This window comes from Microtus pennsylvanicus, chromosome 10 (assembly GCF_037038515.1).
Source record: "Microtus pennsylvanicus isolate mMicPen1 chromosome 10, mMicPen1.hap1, whole genome shotgun sequence".
In the NCBI taxonomy this organism is placed as follows: Eukaryota; Metazoa; Chordata; class Mammalia; order Rodentia; family Cricetidae; genus Microtus; species Microtus pennsylvanicus.
The window spans coordinates 92,214,255-92,222,120 of NC_134588.1; the positions used below are offsets into that span (position 1 = coordinate 92,214,255).

The 7,866-nt window shown below is 44.3% G+C and overlaps 1 pseudogene; it reads right to left on the bottom strand.

Moving 5' to 3' along the window:
• Positions 1–5,961: 5,961 nt before the first annotated feature.
• Positions 5,962–7,583, bottom strand: LOC142858164 (FK506-binding protein-like; annotated as a pseudogene).
• Positions 7,584–7,866: the final 283 nt, after the last annotated feature.

Below are 7,866 nucleotides of genomic sequence, written 5' to 3' on the forward strand. Positions count from 1 at the left end.
TTCTGTCTTAGATTGCCTATTGAAATGGTCACAGTCATGTGACATACCAGTGCTGATAACAACCATTTGGATCTTATCGCTAATTTTTGGAAGTTTTCCAAGATTGAGGTAGATATTCCTGCCCTATTAAATAAATATATTTCCACCTCTAGATTATTTAGGTTTTTTTTCCTAATAGCAAAAAAAAAATATAAGTTTTTAGTGTCTATTGAGTTAATCTTTTTATTCATACGGGTAATATCATATTAATAGAAATTCTAATTTTGGCCCTTACTTGTATTCTTATAAAAATACACCTCCTTGATCATGGTACATTATTCTTTTATGATGCTGCCGCATTTAATTGGCTAATATTTTATTCAGGATTTTTGCATCTATATTCATAAGTCAGGTTGGTCTGTAATTTTCTCTTTCTGGAGCTATTTTCGTCACATTTATGACTGGGAAATCTCTTCTGTCTGCTGCTAGTACTCCAGACCTTCCTTCTTGTTAGTATTAACAACTGGCGTGTGTTTGAGATACATATGCGTTTTGGTCACATTCAAAACTCGCGACCCAAACCTGTAGTCTTCTGAGGGACACAACTATCTGGCAATGCTTTTCTGGTTTGTCCCATGTGGATTAGTTTGTCAGACCGTTTGCATTCCCCTAACCCAATTCTGATTATTCATATTTCCCCATACACCTACCATTTTATCAAGATTTTCAAGTAATCTGACATAAAATTTTACATGGAAACCTTAAAAAAGACGCCCTGTGCATGTGCGCTTTTGACCCTGTCAGCCTGCGGCTAAGCTGTCTCATCGCTAACGTGGTTCGTCCCGTTTTCATTTTTCCCTCTCTATAGGTGTAGACCTTTTTTTTTTTTTTTGCATTGTTTGCCTTGTGTGTGTGAGCACAGGTGCACCCACCCGGGTGGAGGTTAGAGGACACTTTGGGGGAATTGGTTTTTTTGTTTCCACCAGTGGGTCCTGAGGATAGAACACAGCTCATCAGGTTTGGCAGCAAATAGCTTTACTTGCCAAAGCATTTTGCAGTCTTGGTAGAGACTTTTTAAACAATTCAATGTACAGCTTAGATTTTCCTATGAGATAAGGAGCTGATTTCGGTGGTGTATTTGGTTTGTACAGGAAGACCCTGGAGGGGAGCCAGGAGGTGCTGTGGATACAGGAAGGCAGCCAGCACTGTGGGCAAAGGGACAAGATCCTGGGAGTATCTGAGGAGGAGATGCCTGCCTCAGGGGGGTTCTCCTACCGAGAATGACAGTTATTTATACACACTCCCTAGGGTCACTGGTTGAGGGTAACTGAGTATGAAGGGGAACAGGTAACATGTGAGGGAGTTTGTTCCTACCTGAGGTGCAGGCAAGAGGCCTCCATAGCCCCAGGAAAGCCGCTGGCAAGGGATTGCAGCTCCTGACACTGGCGATCTCTAGAAAGACAAGAAGCTAGTGATGCTCTGTGTACGTGGGAGGGGCTGGGCACCTGTCACTTAATCATCTGGGGCTCATGTGTCATTTATTCTTTTTCATAGATTTCAGCTAGTTTTATCCTTTATCTCTGCTAATATAGTCTTCTACTTAAGATTCATTTAATTGATTCATTTATTTTTGTGATAGTGGGGTTGGAACCCAGGGCCTCATGCAAACTAAGTTAATATTCTGCCATTGAGCCATACCCACAGCCCTTGGTTTTCACTTTTCATTTTGAGAAGGGTTTCAGTAAGTAATCCAGGCTGTCCTGGAAGTCACAATCCTCCTGCCTCAATCTCTTGTGCTGTCAAGTCTTGCTTTCTTTGAGCCTTAATTTACTGTCCTCCTTGTGAGCACACACATGTATGTACTCGTGTCTTGTGGGCCCGAGGGCAATCTTGGGTGCCTTCCTCAAGTGTTCTCATATTTATCTGTCTGCTATTAGTTTGCTTTCTGTAGTCGTAATAAAGACATCATGACCAAAAAGCAGCCTGAGGAGCAAAGGGTTTATTTGTCTAACAGGTCAGGATCACAGTCCATCCTCAGGGGAAACCGAGGCAGAGACTCAAGCAGGATAAGAACCTGGAGTCAAGAACTGAAGTAGAGGACAGGGAAAAGAGCAACTTACTGGCTTGTTCCCCGTGGCTTGCTCAACCTGCTTTTTCCCCAGTGGGTCTGCATTTCACCTTTGCTTATAGCAAACACTTAAATCACAGCCTCCCCCTCATTCTTTTCCTCGCCTCCCCCTTCCCTCCCCTATAGTCTCACCCCTACCCTTTCCTTCTTACTCCTCTTTCTCTTTCCTTCTCTCCTCTCTTTTCCCCTAATTTCTTGCCCCCTCCACTTCCCTACTCTTTTCTCTGCTCCCTGCCTTTCCTTCCTTGTTTTTCTCTCATAGGTTCTCCTAACCTATTCTAGGAGGGCCTGGAACTCAAGGTGTTTCTGCTTCAGCCTCTGATGTGCTGGGATTACAAGTGTGCACTGCAGGGTCTCAGGTTAATACAGTTGAATTTAAAAGATGTTAACATTAATAATATAATGTGTGTGTGAGTGCACGCGCGCGTGTGTGTGTGTTCAGATATGTGCAGGTGTGCATGTCTGTGTGCAATTGGAGGCTAGCGATCACTTTTGGGTATTGTTCCTCAGAAATCCCCTTTCTCAACCTGCTTTCTTCTAACATCCAGACCACCCACAGTGGACTGGGCCCACCCGCTAACTATCAGTCTGTCTGTCTATCTTCTATCTATTATAATCATCATTTATCTATTATCTTCTCTCTCTGTGTGTAAGTGTGGTGTAACTGTGCATGTAGTGTGTGTGGGGAGTTGTGCATTCACCCACCTGGGTGTGTGTGAAGGCCATAGGTTGGCATCAGAATGTCTGCCTCAATCACTTCTCTACTTTATTATTATTATTTTTTCTTTTTTGGATTTTTTGAGACAGGGTTTCTCCGTAGCTTTTGATTCCTGTCCTGGAACTAGCTCTTGTAGACTAGGCTGGCCTCGAACTCACAGAGATCTGCCTGCCTCTGCCTCCTGAGTGCTGGGATTAAAGGCGTGCGCCACCACCGCCCGGCTACTACTTTATTTTTTGAGACAGTGTCTCTTGCCTAACCTGAAACTCTCTTTCAGCTCCTGGGATCTGCCTATCTCAGTGCCCTAGCGCAGCAGGTGTTTGCAGAATAGTGTACCCCGACCTGCTGGGAATCCAAACTCAGGCCTGACGCGTGCTCAGCAAACAGTGTAGTCATTGAGATATCTCCCAAGTCCTACAACTTATGTTTTTGAGACAATGTCTCTCACTGAACTTGGAGCTCACTAGGTTGTCAGCCTGGCTGGCCGGCAAGTCTCCGGGGTCTTCCTGTCTCTGTCTTCCTGGCACTAAGACTATAGGTGTAAGCCGCCACACCTGGCTTTCCACACTGTCCTGGGGTCTGAACTTTGGTCTTCATGTCTGCAAGCCAAGCACTTATTGCGTCATCTTCCAGTCCTGTCTTTTTAACTTCTTGAGTATCACCCTTCTTCATACGTTTTCAGTCTTTCTCATTAGTAATGCAGTAAGAACAGCTCTGGTGGATGAGGTCAAGTGATTGAGAAATTAGTTACACAAGGGCTTAGCACTGTGTCTGAACCACAGGAAGTGCTCAGCAAATGTTAATGGCAATTTTGATTGAACACTTTCTTTTCTTTTCTTTCTTTTCTAATTTTTGTTTGTTTTTTGAGACATAGGTGTTGTTGTTTTTTAAAATTCTTTGGTTTCTGGGGGCTCACCACCCAGCTCCCAAATCACATGGAGACTTACTTAGCTTGGCTTGTTTCTAGTCAGCTTTTCTTAACTCAAATTATCCTATCTACCTTTTGCCTCTGGGATTTTTATCTTTCTTTCCTTCTTACTCCATGGATGGCTGTGTGACTGGGTGGTTGGCCCCTGGCATCTTCCTTTCTTTTTCTTCTTCTTGCTCCTTTCTCCTTTCCTTTCTCTTTCTATTTATTCTCTCTGCCTAGCAGCCCCACCTATCCCTCTTCTGCCTAGATATTGGCTGTTCAGCTTTTTATTAGACCAATCAGGTGTTTTAGGCAGGCAAAGTAACACAGCTTCATAGGGTTAGACATATGCAACATAAAAGAAGGCAACACATCTTTGCATCGTTAAACAAATATTCCACACATCATAAATGAATGTAACACATCTTTTATTTTTTCGAGAACACATCTTAAAAAACATAATATTGCACAAGACAGGGTTTCTCTGTGTATCCCTCTCTGTCCTAGCACTCACTCTGTGGACCAGCCTGGCCTTGAACTCAGATCTTCTACCTCTGCCTCCTGAGTGCTGGGATTAAAGTCATGTGCCATTACTACCTGGCTTTGATTAAGTATATTTAGGTTACTAACATTATCAGAGGGTAAGTTCAAATGCTGTGGACTAATTAATTTGAAAGAGGCTATCCCAAGATGATATAGCACTCAGGCAGCAGCATGGATTACTGCAAGCTGCTTTTAGTCAAGTTTATAGCGAGGATCAGGAACAAAATGCAGAGCGAAAGGACCGAAAAGTATGCAGTCTGGCCTGAAAGGGGCAGCTGGGAATTGTGGACAAGGACAGTCTATTTATTAAGGAGATTAGCGTCAGTAAAGAGAAATGAAGTCCTTCCCATGGGACGTCAGAATACGAACTGAATGCATTTTGAATCATGACATGTGCGTGAACCTTTGGATGCCAGGGGTAACTGCTACTTTTCTGTTGCTGACAGAAGTAACAGGGAGGAAGACTTGCTTTACCTCACAATTCCCAGTGGGAAGTCAAGGCAGCAGGAGCTCGGAGAGCTTCTGGCGACATCACATCAACAATAAGGAATGGAGAGAGGGAGGGATGCTAGTGCCCAGCCGGCCTTCTTAAGGTCATACAGTCCAGGATCCCCACACAGGGAATGGTCCTGCCTGCAGTTACAATGGGTCTTAACCAAATCAATGAGCCAAATCAAGACACTCTCTCACAGACATCCTCAGCAGCTACCCTTGGTGAAGACTTCTCCAAGGTGGGATCAGAGTCTCATCTCCTAGAAGACCCCAGATCCCATCAAGATGGCAGTCAAATTAGGCTTGTTCCCAACTAGCTCTTGTAAGTCAAATTAACCTGTTTCTATTAATCTACATTCTGCCACGTAGCGTTTTACCTTTCTTCCATATGTCCAATTTTCTCCATGTCTCACTGGTGTCTCTCACATGCCTAGATTCTTCCCCTCTTCCCCTCTTTCCCCAGAAGTCCCTCCTAATCTCTCCTGCCTAGTTATTGGCCATTCAGTCCTTTATTAAACCAATCAGGTACCTTAGGCAGGTAAGGTAAAACAGTGACACATCTTTACACAGCTTGTTCAGATATCCCACAGCATAGACCTTTCAATTGTATCTGTGTTTATTCTAAGGAGGCAACTCTCAGTAGTAGCCCCTGGATTGACTGAGGATGGCGGCTAGTCACTAGAGACCAGGCCTTGCAACTTCCAGTCCTCCCCCATGGATATAGCCATTGATTTCGTTAATCATGCCCGTCAACAGGGAATTCTCTTAAAAGCTCTAAACAATGGGGTGCAAGAGCTTCCTGGACAGCAAATGCATTTATGCGCAGGAAGGTGACATGTCCCAATTCTATGGGGACAGAAACTTCCCTATGGGGGGAAAAGCCCTCTAAAGAGTTTACAATGTGTTTAAAAATATACTTAGGCTTGGGAGAGAAAATAGAAAGGATAGAGAAAGTCCTTATAAAAAAAGAAATAGAGTAGCCAGGCATGGTGGCACACCTTTAATCCCAACACTTGGGAGGCAGAGGCAGGTGGATCTCTCTGAGTTTGAGGCCAGCCTGGTCTGCAGAGTAAGTTCCAGGACAGCCAAAGAGGCACAGAGAAACCCTGTCTCAAAAAAAAACAAAAATTAAAAAGTAAAAATAAATCAAGTTAAAAAAAAAAAAGCCTGTCTGTAGCTTCAGGCAGTCCCTTAAGGGTTCCCAGCTGAAAACAGTTCTGTGCCCTGTGTGTTTTTCCCTGACTGGGGCCACCTTCTCCATATCCTCCAACTCCCAGGAATCCCAGCCCTTAGTGAAGGAGTCTGATCTGAACTGGACAAGGGTTTCAGAGCATCCAGGATAATGAATCTGCTTCCTCACCTTGACACATGGACTCCAGACATCTTTCTGTGAGTTCCCCCCAAGCTTTTGCCCCATACCTATGGTTAGTTCTGTCCGGATCTTTGGCAGCCCAGGCCCAAAAGGAAACCTCAAAGCCAACACCCATTATTGGGAGTCTAGTTTGGGCTTGTATAAGCCATGGTCTGATCTTCTTTCCAAAACTCCCATCAGCGCGGCACAGATCAGAAGCTTGGAAACGCTGCCATCACATTGGTTGAGATGAGATTTATCAGGGTCCCCTCCAAGTCCAGCCACCACATTTCAGTCTCTTGAGGATTTTCTACACTTCAACTGGCTGGATCAGGTCTCACCCCCAACTCCAGGGCTTCAGGGTGGGACCTGGGGCCTGCTGCCGAAACTGAATGACTGTATCTGGGTTTTGCTGGTATTCTCTTCCTGCTGCTGTGGCTGAGTGGTGTTCTCTTTCATTGGACTGGCTGGTGATGGCTCCGTTTGACCTTCTGATTCCTTCAACAGTAGATAATGGAACAGTTTTGACTGGAAAGTGATGAATCAAGTGTAGTTCACACCTGAGAGGCCAAAAAGCCTAGCAGAGAAGCCTGAGTCACATTTTCTTCATTGAGTATGGTCCTGAGGCTGGAGGATGAGCCTGGAAAAAGCTGAGTCTGTCAATGAGCTGTGGCGTCCACGAGACTCACATGTCTGAATTCTTTTCCCTTTCTTCTTTATTTTTTTTTATCAATGGACTAGCACCAGGTTCCATACAATTTTTGATAAACTAAGAAGAAAAAGAATCTTCTTCAATACTTATCACAAATGTCTTGTTAATTTAAAAATGCAAACACAAAAGCTCAAATAAAGAAGCATTGCATCATATTCTTGTCTGACTTAAGTAAACACAATTATAGGCTTCAGCAGTAGAATACGGTAAGTAGGTAGGGAATTCCTCGCTCTTCCGCTCAGTGAGAGCTGTGGGTTGTGGGTGTGAGGGAGACAGTGCTTCTCCCTTCATAAATCTGTTTTCTCACGTAATATCTTGTTATGATGAATGTGAGTCTAATGTTTCAAAAACACATGTACTTTTGAACAGTGTGGTACCTAAGTGAAAGCCGCCTGCTTCCCCTGGCGCTGTGGGCTCTAACCAAGAAAAGAAAGCCCAGCTGTGATGGGCTCCAGTGTCAGCTTTCCCGGGGTCTTCATGGATATTTTAAACATTATGTTTAATTTGCCTCGTGGGAAGCTTTTAGAGGTTACATTCATGTTCTGTTGCTGTGTACCAAACTGCCACATGTCCAGCAGCTTGAAAGGAAGAGCACACTGGCTTGCAGCGCCCATTGGGGCCTCGGCATGGTTTATTGGTGCTCTGTCCAGGGTTCACTGGGATTTGTTTGTTTCCGGAGGCTCGGCTGCAGGGGAGCTTCTGCCCAGCTCGTTCAGCTTGTTGGCCAAATTTGTTTTCTTGAGATTGCATGACCGTAGAGTGTTTCTTGAGAACATGATCTTAGAACGTTGCTTTGGGCTGTCTGGAGGCAGGTCCCAGGTTCTAGAAGCTAACCTCTAGCTCTTTACGACTCAAGGTCTCTCTGACCTCAGGGAGGGCCTGATTCTTCTTTTATGGATTTTCATCTGATCAAGTCAGACCCAGCCCAGATCATCTTCCCTTTTGTGAATGCAAACGCAACTATTTAGGGACTCTTAATTATGTATATGAAGTCCCTTTGCCACAGTCTGTGGTTTAGATTCTGGTCACAGGT